Source organism: Lissotriton vulgaris, chromosome 11 (assembly GCF_964263255.1).
Source record: "Lissotriton vulgaris chromosome 11, aLisVul1.2, whole genome shotgun sequence".
In the NCBI taxonomy this organism is placed as follows: Eukaryota; Metazoa; Chordata; class Amphibia; order Caudata; family Salamandridae; genus Lissotriton; species Lissotriton vulgaris.
This window is the reverse complement of record NC_141699.1, coordinates 127398092-127413420: the sequence shown is the minus strand read 5'-3', so window position 1 is coordinate 127413420 and position 15329 is coordinate 127398092.

Below are 15329 nucleotides of genomic sequence, written 5' to 3'. Positions count from 1 at the left end.
AAATAAAAAATAAAAAAGGTTACAGCCAACAGTTCCAATTGTTTCCCCTACTCCGGTTGTATGGCATTACAACGCGGGCTTTTACCATGCATGCCATTACAACGCTGTTTTTACAACGCAAGTCGTTACAACGACTTGCGCTGTAAGTGCTGGATAGTGGAATAGTTTAATTTTCTATTCCAACTCCAGCCCACTTTACAGTAGGGAAGGTGTTGGAATAGAAAATTAAACTATTCCCTATCCAACAGCGCCCTCCAGCGGAAGTCGTTGTAACGACTTGCGTTGTAATAGCAGCGTTGTAATGGTAGCGCGCGGTAATACCCGCGTTGTAAAGGCTGTTCCCACCTACTCCGGTCTAGATTCTGAATCTTAACACATTAGTTAAGAACCAGGGGAAATGGGCAGAAAGATAAGACACCGAAGACACTGGTTCTGATCTATGCCAGCAGCAGCCTCGGACTGTCCAGAGCCACTCCTAATCATGACAAACAAGAATGAAATGGACAAACTTTTGAAAACGTGTTAATAACAGAAATATGCAAATGTGACTTAATAATCAGTATTACCAAACAACAATTGTGCACAGGGAACTCATTTTCAAGAAAAATTCTTTTTACACAAACTTTTACTCTGCGTTGATTTAATAACTGAAAAAAGGATAAATCGAGTTAGGCATAAGGTAGAGTCCATCTACACTTAATCAATTGTAGCAATACATTATTTATTTATTCTGAGAAGAAAGTAGTCTGAGGGATATGATAGTTTATACTCACTTCAGCCGAAATGAGTTATACATTTATTCATGGTTTCAGATATATCATCTCATACCAATTTTCTAATTACAATGCAAACGCAGTGGTTCATACGTTTGTTAAAAAAGGAAAAAACAGTGACAATTGTGACACCAGTGAAATGACCATCGCCAACGCTCTACTGAACACATAGGGGCCCATTACGATGTCGGGCGGATTGCCCCCGCCAGGATGGCGGTAGCCACCGCCAGCCTGGTGGGGGTAATCCGCCCGACATCTACACTTGATTCCCCCCCCGCCATATTAGTATGGCGGGGGGGACCAAGGCGGACGGAAAGACCGTCCGCCGCTTTTCCGCCCCGGTCGCCTTGCGGCCGGGGCGGAAAAGGTTTAATATGGTGGCGGTGCCTAATAGACACCGCCAGCCATATAATGATGGGCATTTTGGAATGCCTTTCCGCGGCGGCGATGCCGCCACGGAAAGGCATGCGGTCTTCACTCTGGGTGCCCCCTGCGGGCCCCCAGAGTGAAGGTGATGTGGGGGGTGCACATGGAGGGTACCTGTAGTACCACCCTGCATTTGCATATACAAGGCGGCAGGCACCGCACGGTGCCTGCTGCTTTGTATATGCACATGCTGCATTCCATTGTTAGCATTGTGGCGGGCGGTGCTGAGTGTTCCGCTCGCCACAATGCTAACAATGCAGGATGTGCCCGCCACTGTGGTGGGCACATCATAATACCAGTCACTGGACCCCCGCCCTTAAGGCGGGCGGTCCATATTACCACGGGGATGGCGGGCAGGCAAAGTCCGCCCGCCATCCTAATGAGGCCCTTAGTGACTTAAAAATCAGACAACAGGTTATTAGAGTATTATGAGGAAGTCTTGTGTGGCTCTGTTTCAATAATCCAGACCAAAGAACCAGATTCTTCTCTGGTGCTTTATTTAGACTATCTTTAGAAGTTGCTGACAACGTTTCGACCCTACTTGGAATATGAGGGTCTCTTCAGGACAGAGGTTTCCTGGGGACTAAGGAGCACCTAAGCTCCAGGTGGTAAGTGAATGGCAGGTGTTGGATTATTTCTTCTTCAATTCAATTGTCTGAAACCATGTGTTTCTATAGTTCATCAATTTCTTAATCATTCAAGGACCGCCTGTGGGTGTATGGTACTATCGTCTTAGGTAGGTGACCCTTTTGTCGATCGATATGCCATTTTCAGTGTTTAAAAGCGGCTCATCAGGGTGGGATTGTTGAAGCAGAAGCCGTCAGTTCATTTCTGATCGACGGAGGCTGGGGCGTACTGCTGCACATGAACTGTTGCTGGCATGAAAATTTACCCCACTCTTGGCACAAGATGATGTTGTAGCACCATAGCGGACTGGAGCCTGGTACTGCAAGGAGCAGAGAGCAGGGGTGCAGAGATGTCAAGGATGCTGTATGCTGGCTAGAAGACTGCTCTCCACATCACTGGGGTCAAGCTATCCAGGCTGAAGAAGGCTGATAGGCAGAAACCGGTCCTTGGATGCTTGATTCCGGGCTAGGAAAGACATGGCGTGGTAGTTCGGGCTGCACTGTTCCCATGAGGCACAGGGTCAAGGCTGATTTGCATATAGCCAGTGTCTGACCTAGGGTGGTGTGGAGTGCAAACGAACGATGGATTTAAGCCCAGATCTTTGTACTGGGGTGAATGTAAGACATTGTTCTGCATTCTGTCCATCAACTGTGTTTTTTGCAATTTTCACCCCGAGGGGCTGGGTATGCTCAGATGTGAGTCCCAGGCTCTCCACATCACTGGATTCAAGCTATCCAGGCTGAAGAAGGCTGATAGCCAGAAACCGGTCCTTGGATGCTTGATTCTGGTCTAGGAAAGACATGGCTTGGTAGTTCGGGCTGGACTGTTCCCATGAGGCACAGGGTCAAGGCTGATTTGCATATAGCCAGTGTCTGACCTAGGGTGGTGTGGAGTGCAAAAAAACGATGGATTTAGGCCCAGATCTTTGTACTGGGGTGAATGTAAGACATTGTTCTGCATTCTGTCCATCAACTGTGTTTTTTGCAATTTTAGAAGACTGCATCAGCACAGCAAGTGGCAGAGGATGTGGTGTAACGTCCAGAGCTGCCGACTTTGGCACTGGGAAGCTGGCTCGAGTTTCGGCATAGGCTAAACAACCAGTGACTCTGGGCAAATCATTTAATCTCCCCTTGCCTACAAAAATATGAATGTGTCCTTGTTTAATGTAACTGGTGCTCCTGTAAGGCCTTCAGTATAAAACTGCAAAAAAAGAAAAAGTGTTTAGGTAGTGCTGAGGAGGGCGAGACTGGAGAGACCAACACACACAGAGTCAAGGGGGAGGACGAGGATTCTGGAAGGAAGCAAGGGAAAGGGGAACCAAGAGAAGGAAGACTACAAAGTGTAGGAAACACAAGGGGACAGCTGATAGGGTAGCAGAAAGTTGGAACAATAAGAAACATTGCATGTAAGATGTTTCTACACTCCTGGTACTGTCCTGCTTGCTCTGGTGGTCCTACCTCTAACACAGAAGTGTATCAGTGATGACTCATATGATAGTTTCAGTTCCTGTTTTCCACAATCTTCAATCCTGACCTCGTTGAAATGTATGTGACCCCAATCCTCTTGTGAATGATTGAATGAATGAAATCTTTATTGGCTGAATAATACAAATCATTACAATCAAGGAAGATATAAAACAGTGTGCACTTTAGTGCACAAAGAATGGAATTAAAAGGTATTTATAAGAACAGAGCTAATTAAAAGGTTCATCAGAGTCAAAACAATTATATTACAAATATTATGATGATTTAGGGATTACATGCCATACTGGATAATTGATATCACGTAAACTCATCAATAAAATAGCATTTAGTTCAGCTAATTACATGTCGTATTTGTGGCATCTTAGGATTCCTATTCATTATTAAACATAGATAGGGCACTGTTTCTCTATGAACCCACGACACCCAGCTGATCCTCTCCCTCACCAAGGACCCCCACACTGCCAAAAACCAACCTCCACGAAGGAATGAAGGCCGTCGCTGAATGGATGAGGAACAGTCGACTGAAGCTGAACTCGGACATGACGGAGGTCTTTATCCTCGGATCCACCCCCTTGGCCTGGGACGACTCCTGGTGGCCGACCGCACTAGGAACAGCTCCAACACCCACGACCATGCACGCAATCTAGGGCTCATCCTCAACTCCATCCTCTCCATGACCAAGCAGATCAACGCTGTCTCTTCCTCCTGCTTCAACACCCTCTGCATGCTCCCCAATATCTACAAGTAGATCCCCACCGAAACAATAAGAACGGTAATCCAGGCCCTCGTCAGCAGCAGGTTGGACTATGGAAACGCCCTCTACGCAGGAACCTCGGCCAAACTCATGAAACGGCTTCAACGCATCCAGAACGTCTCTGCACACATGATCCTCTTCATTCCTCTCTACAGCCACATCGCACCCCACTTGAGAGACCTGCACTGGTTCCCGGTCAACAAGAGGATAACCTTCAAGCTCCTCACCCACGCACACAAGGCACTCCACAACACCGGACCAGCGTACCTCAACAGCCGACGCAGCTTCTACACCCCCAAACGCCAGCTCCGCTCCGCCGACCTTGCCCTGGCCACAGTCCCCCGCATCCGAAGAGCGACCTCCGGCGGCAGATCGTTCTCCCACCTCGCCGCCAAGACCTGGAACACCCTCCCCATCCACCTACGGCAGACCCAAGACCTGCTGTCCTTTAGAAGATCCTCAAGACCTGGCTCTTCGAGCATTAGCAGCATCCCCCACCCCCCAGCGCCTTGAGACCCTCACAGGTAAGTAGTGCACTTTACAAATGCAATAATTGATTGATTGATTGATTGAACACATAAATAAATAAATTAATACATTCCAAGCGGACAATTCCTTACGGCTCTCCACTACGGTTAATAACATCCATCAGTCCGAATCTATAAAGTGCCTCCATGCTGGCTTCTCCAAACTGGACTACATTTGTTAGAGTCGCATCCTCTTGTGAGTATCAGCTGGCAGCCTCTTGTGTGCTTGCTCCCCACTATTTCCTGGTGTTCATAGATAACTCCATGTTTCTTTGCTGATTACTTAGAAAAGAGGATTTATTCTACACATTTACTCAAGCTGAGACCATTCTTTCTCTGCCACTTTTATTTCTTATTCTAATACAATATCTCTTTCTTCTGGACGTGTTTGAGGCTGTTCTGGTGCAACGCATCGCGAATGCTAGCTTGAGGCATTTACTTAAGTGCACTATTTAAGGATGAAAATCTGAACAGCTCCCACTTACACTGTGCACATTACATTTTCAGCAATGAGAACAAAAGATTGAATGGGACTGGTTTTGATTGAAGGTGCATGCTGGTAAAGCATTCCGCTGTGGCGGATACGAATGACCTTGACAACAGTCTCCCCTGGCCTGGCTTTGATTCCTGGCTTCCATTTCCAAGCGCCACCTGATCTTGGCCAAATGATTTCACTCTCATGTACTGCAGTAACTTCAAATAAATGGGCCTCATTTGGACATTGCCTCTGCCCCGGTAGGATGCTCTCCGCAAACACTGCAGCGAAGCCTTGATGTCAACAACTAGAAGCTCGTCTGCCCTCCAACTAGACACACTTGATTAAAAATAACTGTCCATAATGCAACCTGGCGCCAGAAAAGCGCGCGCTGCCTCGCTCTCCCAGCACTCACGGAAGGGCACTTGACAGGGTCCATTTGGCGCCCTTAAAACCTCTTTCATGGTTTCCCTGGGATACCATGGCAACTTGGTCCAATTTTGCCCACCTGCCACCTCCCCCCATCTTCATGCGCCTCCCTGGGTCGAAGAACACAGGGGTGTACACAGATGCAGAGATGAAGAAGCTAAGGTGATTAGGATGCATGAACAGAATTTAACTGTATCACGAGTATATATATTTTTTCAGTAGGTTCTGGGTTGTTGTGTCTCCCCGCTGTTCTTTTAAGAGGGTGGAGAGTTTTGGTTTTAGGACACAGCGCATTCATTTATTCGACTATTGCTTGTTTTATCCTTACAATGGGGCATATTATCAAGAACGGCGTTAAAAATGTATCGCCAGTTTAGCTGCAGAAAACAGCCGCTAAAACGACGATAATGGGCTTGTTAATTTGCACACCAGAACATGGGCTTCCATGGGAATTCTCCAGGGCATATTATCAAGCCCATTATCGCCGCTTCAGCAGCAGTTTTCTGCCGATAAACAGGCGATAATTTTAACGGCGTTCTTGATAATATGCCCTCATATTTGTTTTCCTTCTTCCTTTCACCTTGGTTGTTTGTTCTCGACCTATTTCTCTCTTTTCTTTTGTCATCGGGCCAGAATGATTGCTTACCTCTACGTCCTTCGCCCATGACCCATTCATACTTATGTGGTTTATAACTGAGTCGAGGACGAGTAGGACTAAGAGTAATGAGGATTACCGGTAACTAATCAGTGCATTACCATCCCAACTTTAGATTTATATGAATGTATGTGGCATTTCTACAGCGAAAACCTTGTCAAAAGGCATCAGAGCGGTGTGCACTGTTAAAGACAAGTCAAGAGGTAAAAGAAGAGGGATCTGGGTGGTGGGTGGTTCATGCATTGCGAGGTAGTGTGAGATGACTAACGGAAAAGGATGTATGACGTTACTCCGCATACCGTTACAACTACCTACCATTACAACGCGACCATTACAACGCATACCATTACAACGCATAGCGCTTTGGGGTGCTGGATAGTGGTAAGTATAATTTACTATTCTAACTCCAGTCCCCATGGACCCTAGGGAAGGTGTTGGATAGTAAATTATACTTATTCCCTATCCTAGAGCGCCCCCCAGCGCAATGCGTTGTAATGGTATGCGTTGTAAAAGTCGCGTTGTAATGGTAGTGCGGAGTAAAAAATGCGTTGTAACAGGTGCATACCACGGAAAACAGTGCACGCAGGACTGAGGTAAGAAATAATGTGTTCACCTCATCCTCTAACTCTCCCACACCAGCTGTACGAGAACTCTCGCTAAGTTCAGGTCGCTCAGTTCTGAATTCTGGAACTCAGCAAATTGTAGAGCATGATGATTAGTAGTAGAAGCACCACGGAGAGCCTTCAACTCTTTCCTAAATTGGAGCAGCGTGAGGAGGCCCTGAGAGATGCAGAGATGTTATTCAAGATCCTGAGTGCACAGATAGAAAAGGTCAGCTGTCTTGTTTTTTTCTTTTTTACAATTCTTAGTCTGCAGCCTGATGGTGTCCTGGCCTGAATGTGTCGAGAACCACCAGAGATGGTGTCCTTCTCTGCATGATAAGCAGGGTTGATGGTTGTAGTGGTTTGTTGTGATGAATTTTTGCAGGTGGTTTTGAAGGTGCTGTGGGCCGGCGAGGGGAGCCTGATGAGTTCCATCAGTATGGGGGTGATGTGATCATACTTCTTCAGGCGATGGATGATATGCACTGCTTTGATGAGAATGCCCTTATGGGGTGCCAGTGTGGAGCCTGGGTACTCCTGGAGCAGGGTGTTACCACCATCCAGATGCAAGGGTGCAAGGCCTTGAACAGCAGCTCCAAAGTCAGTTTCTGGAAGAATTGGTTTCACTTTCTTTACAAGAGCGACCTGGAATCTTGCCAAATTTGTTTTTTGGCAACGTGTTCCTGCAGCATGAGGTTGTTGTTCAGGTTAAATCCAAGTGACTTTCCATTCAGTGAAAGTTGGGGTGGAAGCCATCAAGGTTTATGACATTGAGCCAGATTTGTACAGTTTCTTGTTTGTTCTTGGAAAATAACAGGGATTCTGCTTTGGGCCGGCTGAGCTTTAGGCAGGAACTGGACATCTCGTTTTGGATGATGTCTAGGCAGTGTTTTGAAGACTTGGATGTGTGGAGCAGAAGTAGCTTTCAAGCAGAGTTGTGCATCATCGTCACATTGGTGAATCTTGATGCTGTTATCTTAGAGTAGAGCTTCAAGCAGCTCCATGTAGAGACTGAGGATGATGGGAGACAGTATGGAACACAAAGCAGATGAAAGGGATTTTATGAAACTTGGAGGTGGCCATGTGGATAAAACACTATAGAAATCCAATAAATAAATTCATAAATACATAAAATGAATCATCTTATATTGTCTCCTGCGCCAAACAGGGAGCTTTTTGCATATGTAACTCAATTACACACATCACATTTCAAAAATACTAAAACATGCGACTCTCAGGGATGTTTAACAAGAATAGAATTTTGAATGCAAAGACCCTCAGAAGAAACATTACAAATGCAAAAACTATGAGGTTTACTGGCAGGGCCATTTTGTTTAACATAAGGGAGCAAGGTACAGTTTAAGTACTTTCTATAAGACAGAAGTATGAGCTTAGTTCTGATGTCAAGATTTAGAGAGTTCCAGGCAGCGGGAATGGACCAAGAGATGTTGTGAATCTTGTCAACACAAGCAATAAGAAGTTTCGGCTTATGAAGTCTCTTTGTCGGAGAATTCAATAGGATATTGCTTATGAAGGGCTCTGTACAAAAGGTAGCTTAGTTTTGAATTTGACCCTTGCCATACTGGGTAGAAAGTGGAGATCACAAAGTATGGTGATAATGTGAGTGAACTTTCTTGTGGTAATGATCAGCCTGTGGAAAAACAAAGTTTTGCTTTGAGTGGAACGCAGGTTAAATGAGGTAGACCTGCTAGTATAGTATTCTCAAAGTCCACTCTAGAGACAAAAGAGCCTGAACTGCTTCAGTTGGTGTGGGTGATCAGGATTTTGATTTTTTGTGGCATTGAAGGAGGAAGTTTGCAGACCTTCTATCAAGTTACTGTGTGATATTAAAGTAACGGTAGGATCCAGGGTGAAGCCGAGAGATTTTATGGCGGGAGATAATTGAAATAGAGAAATCTGCGAGTTTCATCACTCCATAAGTGAAAGATTAAATACACTATTGTGAGAGAATGTGAAAAGGAAACACTTAAGTTTTTGGGTTTGAGCTTAAGAAAATTGCCTGACATCTAGGTCTGGAGTCTTTCAAACCCGAGTATGTAGATTGAAGATGAGCACTACTGTTAATGATTTAAGGTAATTAGTAGTCTTCAAAACATTAAGCATTGCACACATAGAAAAAAAAAAAAAAGGGCCAGAATTGCTAAGAGCTAAATTTACTATTACTGGATATTGGACTGTATCATTTTGCAAAAAGACAAGCAGGCTATATTGAGATCATTATACACACACAAGAGCAACTGGACTACGTAGGGAAAGAAAAATATGGACCCTATCCCAAGAGGATTCTACTTCCTAGTACCACTTGGGTATCTAAAGATATTGGAGTAGACACCTCACTCAATTTATTGTAACATGCTTCATCATTGGCGTTTATCCACACCCTGGTAGGGTTGTACCACTAGGACAGACTCAACCAAGAAAATGGGAGTCCCTAGATAAAATCTGGCTGCATAAGCAGGGATCCAGATAGAGAGTAGCAAGTTAAAAATACCTACAAGTATACCCTAAGAGTTCCTTTATTCGTAGGGTACCTGGGGTATGAATAATAAGGGTTTTTGGGGTTCTTGTTGAATCTAATTGTTCAATTAACCCAAATATATCAAAAACAACATGTTTCGGTCTGTACTAAGAGCCCGTCTAGGTCTGGGGCTTTTGTCAGGGCTGTTTGATGTATCCCTGCCTTACTATGCATGCATACCACATACATGAGGCCTAAGACCTTCACCTGACTTGGTTTTCCATCCTCGGGGTATACCCTTATTCTGGGTATTTCGTGGGTCATGCATCTCTGAAGCCTAATGTTGTCCGATAGTCACAATTTCGTCAAGGATAAGACACCACCCGAACACCTACATGTAGCTGCATTCCAGACAGCCACTGAGCTTGGCACAAAACCTGTGTTTTAATGAACACTGCTAAACTCAAAAATGTTCAGAGGCCTCGCAGGAGGCAGGGAGGCTGTGCCCTGAAGCCCTTGATAAGGAGCCACTGCCGGTGTATGTGATGTTCTCTCAAATATGCTTGTGTGTCTCTGATGTGGATCCCTCATTGGGGGTTAATGCTGTTGTGTTGTCCCTATTGTGCACAGAACAGGGATATCTAGAATGCCTCATATTTTTGATGTTTTTTTGACTCTTGCATGTCAAAGTCACTGTTACAGTAACAAATAAGGCCCTAGTTTAAAATAAAACATGTGCATGTTTCCATCCAAGGTGTTCCATTGAAGTTTAGTGTAAGATATTTTAGATCTGGCTTGACAGCATAGCTGTCTGTAGACGTGTTGTTACCAATTGTCAACAAGCATTTGCAATTCAATAGGTCTCACATTTGCGAGAGTTTAAGCTATTGGCATTGTAAATGACAATGCCTTTTATTTATCTGTTTTTAAACCAACACAAAAATAAAAGGCATTGTCATTTACAATGCCAAAAACTCGCTCTTTCGCAAATGCAAAACCTATTACATTGAAAATCTTGGTATGTGAAGGAGGCAGACAGAGTGACGGAACTATACGCAGGCAACAATAAATGAAAATTCAGTGTACAGGAGGAATAAGGAGGATGGGGTGGGGCCTCCCAGGGATCTCGACATTCCTTCTCCTCTCAAGACGTGCGGCGGCCATGATGTAATGTACAAAAAAAGAAAAAACAACGATTTAGGCAAGCTGGACTGCCCATCACACGAGTGGTCCCATTGTGAATGTGAAAGCACGCATAGCATGCTGCAAATTGAAAAAAACCAAAACTGCAGCCATTGCTAAAGCTGGCGTCCTACCAGTGCTCTTTAGATTAATTAAGCAAAGAGTTCTCTCGAAGGGCTAATGCAGGCTATACAGTAAGGACACACGTAATAGGTCCATTCCTGATGGGAGATTACAAAAGAACACATGGAGGTACCAAGGAGGGTCTAATAAACTTCTTAACAAATCAAAAGTCAACATTTACAAAGGACAGTCACAGCAGTCAATTGAAAGATGGGCGTAGACCGTCAAGTCTATACCTGAATACAGCTTGCCTCGCAGAGCAGCACATGTGCTGCGCAGGTTCGACCTAAAATATATATTGAGTGGGAATTAGTTCCACCCAGAGGATTATTTCTCTCTCACCTCATCCTATTGCTTATCTGGTGTATTACTCTGCCTCATATGGAGTGCTTGCATTACAATGCACAAGGGACTATTTCACATCTCAGCAGTACAATAAATCAAGACACTTCAAGTTTTGTTATTGTATATATGCATTATATACAGAAACAATTTTCTTTGGTTTTATTTTGCTGCAGCAGTTTAAAAAAAAATATTTGCGTCATGGTCCAAAATGCAAGCCATATCTGTTGGCTTTGCCACTGCTTGTTAATGCATAGTGCTGCTGGGCCCAATATGATTGCTCGGTATATGACAGATCACTGCTATTTTGGATGTGTGTGAGCACATGTACAACAAATGAAACTAGATGAAAACCACTGCGTGTCAGTAATATAGGGGTGCACTCCGTGCGCGAGAGCCAAAGTGCACAAGCAGGGCAGACTCGTCGCGCGGCGCTGGTTTCTAAGGCAACCCTGAAATGCTAGCTGTCATGACCTGTCAGAACCGGGATAAGAGCGCTGCTGACGCACGCACGTTGTGCTGTCATGTCGCTAGGCCAGCAACGACAAGCAGTGCCCTTGTGCCCTGGAGCAGAGAGGAAAATCTGCCGCCTGCAGTATGAATTCCAAAGGTCCTGGCGTGACAGTCTTTGGAAAGAAGACAACATGTCCTCTCTGGGCATGGAAAGAAGGCGGCACGCCCCCTCTGGGCGAGCAATTTCTATTGCCGCGTGCGACTATGATTGTTGTGAAGTCAGATGTTAGCTTCGTTTGTTACTTTAGGGGTTTCAAGAGTTGCAACAGGACAAAAAAGAAGATAATGTATGGATTATGAGACTATAATCTAAGTATTGTGTGAGGAACAGATAAGAGAAGCTCTGGATGATTAACTTATATTAACCCGGGCAAAAAAGACTGGATTGAGGATTTGAAAACGGAACAGGAACTGCTGTTGTTGACTTTAGATTTGGAAAACAGTACAGATTGGCAATTTTATTTACGTTTGGAGTATGCATTTGATGCCTGATATGACTGGATAATTCAAAGCCCTGAAGAAGTCGAGGTATTATACTGTACACGACGAAACACGTGTTGGCTGTTGTAATTTACTTTGGACATCTGGGGAAACACGAAGAAAAACAAAGAAATAAATAACACTAACCGAAAATACTTTGGAACTTTTTGATTATTGGAATTGACCTTGTGAGATTGAAAGCTCAATCTCACTCCTCAAGAAAAGAGAGACACTTGCCGGATACTTGTTTGTGGTACATAGAGAGACTGTTTGAGTGTGCTCAGAGGTTATTGTACATATTGTCGCTCCTGCATGGGAGTTGGTGATGTAGGATACGCATCATTTCTCTAGAAGCACCACTGCTATATAATTTTGGGGATACTGGACCCTGATACTAGGGTTGTGCGCCCGTTCTTTTGTTGGTATCCAAACGTTTGAATAACTCCCTGATCGCTGTTCAGAGAGCAAACCAATATCTGTTATTTGTGCTAAAGTAAAACAGGCACATATGTGGATACAAGTAGCACTAGCAGCCATGTGTGATAATGGGGCGTGGGCCGTGTGATGTGAGGAATGGATGTCGATTCACCAAAACGCCAGGGGTAACAGAATTGACATAATGCATCCTTTGGCCACAATGACATCACAGGAAGTGACATCATATGGCCTTTGACACTGAAACATCTCAGGAAGTGATAGCAAATGACCTCAACCTTGATGACATCCCTAAGTAGAGGATGGAGGAACCAGTAAGAGGATGGCTGACTCCAGTAGTTCCACAGCGCCGAGACACCCCAGGGTATTTGTTGCGCTATAAAAATTACGTAAATAAATAAATAACTGAAATCACTGAGCTTCTATATAACTGCATGATTAATAGAACAGCACAACACAGCCAAATCTATATTTTAGATGCAACCTATATTAGGGTGCTGACATGATATGCCCGGGGAGCGTTACTCTTTTCTCTTTGTATTGCAGGAAAAATATTTGTTTGTCTGAGTAGGATATAGTGCAAAAAAACATAGAACAATATTCTAAAGCTAAATTATTTATACCACAAAGTGTCATGATTGAAAATTTCCCCTAGTATATAGCACAATGACAAATATATTGATCATGCAAAGAGTAGAAAAAGAATTTTAAAAAACTGTAGTTATTTCCACATTTATCAGTTGGTTTAGACCATATATTGAGTACGAGCTATTTTATTGTCCCTTTTAATACATTTGGGGCATATTCTCAAGAATATGTGATAACCATCGCAAAAGTAACTGAACGCAACTTCCAACATCGCAGTGTATCGCGGGAAAATGACGCAGTGTTAACTAAGCATTCTCAACACGGCGGTACCATGGGATAGTCTCCAGATAACGCGTCAACTGATCGCGTTAAAATCAACGCCACGTCGCAAAAAATTGAAACACGAACGCAAAAAAAGCTGCGATGAGGCCAATCGCGATACTAAAATCTGCGAAAACCAGCTACAGGCCTGCAATTCACATGCGTTATGTGGGAAATTGCCGGAGCAAGTACGGAGGAGAACCAGAACCCCACAATCCCCCCGGAGGACCTGCCTGGGACCTCGGGGTCAGGGAAGGCCAAAGAGAAGAAGAGTAGGAAGAATCGCTTCAGTCCGCAGGAAAACAGAATCCATTTAACGGAGGTGGTCGAACACCATCAACAACTGTTCGTCACCTCCACTGTGTCATTGGCAACAAAAAATGGACTATAGCAGTCCATCGTGGACAAGGTGAATGCAGTGGGAGTGCTGAAGAGGACAACGGAAGAAGTCAAGAGGCGCTGGAAGGACGTGAAGCGCAAAACCAAGCTGAAACTCGCCAATAACTGGAAGGCAGCAATGCAGACTGGAGGTGGAAGTCCGGCGCCACAGGAGGAGCTAGACGACATGGAGGAAATGGTGTCCACAGTCATCAGTACGGAGACGGTGACTGGAGTCGGGGGACCAGACACTGCTCAACATGACCGGACACAACAGCAACAGGGTGAGTAACGACCAGGGACTGGGGGACGGGGGAGATGGCCACAATGGCACACATGCACAGTTGAGCTGAGCACATCTGCGGACAAAACAACTCTCACCAAGAGACCAATGTACCCAAGTATACAACATCTCAGCACTGTATAAGCACAAAAAAGTAAAGGCACATCGCAGAAAAGGGATAAGCGGCAGCAAAACAGAGCAGCAGGGGCCACCCCCCCCCCCGAAATGCAGCACACACACATAACATGTAGAACACAGCAACGCTGACAACAATGTGGCACAAACCGCAACACGTCCACAACAGAACACAGGACACAAGTGGTGCCGACTGGGTGTAGACACTGCCAGTCACAAGTGGCATTGCAGGGAAATGTGAGATGACAATGTACAAATACAAACACACACACACATCTGTTGTCGAAATGTCCACTGTCCCCCTTCAAATAGGCAGCTCCTCCCAAACAGCTATGATGTACACAGTCATGCAGTCTGTATGTAAACATGTACAATGCGACAACACACATGTGAACACATTGTTAAACCCACTGTCTTGTTAACATCCTGCTGTATGCAGTTGTTGTATTTGGTCACTCCAATCACTATGTCACTCTGTAGTTGAGTTCCCAGATATGTTATGAATGTGAAGGTTTGTGTGTGTTTGTGAGTATGGTTTGAATGGTGGTGTGTGAATTTGGTTTGTATTTCTCTACCGGGGTCTATATTATCTATTTTGTATTTATTGCCTTTTTTTTCTTTGTGATTATTGATGAATTTACATAATGATGTAAACAAAAATCTATAAAAAAAAGTACAATGATGAAAACATTTTTGATGAAAGAAATGAAAAAAAATATTATATTTTTGTAATTGTTGGAGTATTTGTCGTTTGATAAAATAAATTGTTTTGGGTGCTCACATTATGTATTTGGATTAATTTGTGTGTATGATAATTTGAGGTCTAGAGGGAGATCATCTTTTTCTTGTTTTGTTATTATTTCCCCTCTTCTCCCTGACCGTTATTGTTCTTTCAGAGGGGGTCCCCTACATATTGCATAACACATTGTAAAACTGCATCTCCCGTTCACATTGCAGAGGGACAATCAACTTGCCGAGTAGCCCGACCCTCTCTTCTCTGATGATGAAGAGGACCACCACAGCTTTGACTCCGACGCCCTCCAAGAGTTCATTGACAGCCTCCGCAGCCCAACTCCAGGAGCATGGCAGCCCAGCTGCAATGAGGAGACCCCACCCCCTGCACAGACCACACAGCAGGCAGCACCCACAACCAGGGCTGCCTCCCAGGACCCCCACGAAGAACACATGGCCTTCCAACGCCATGTGTTGGGATGCCAGGGGCGCTGGCTGAACAGGTGTGGGTGGGGTTCGATCGCATGGCAGACAAACTAGATACCATAAGTGGGTGTCTAAGTCCCATAACCATAATAGCGTTCAA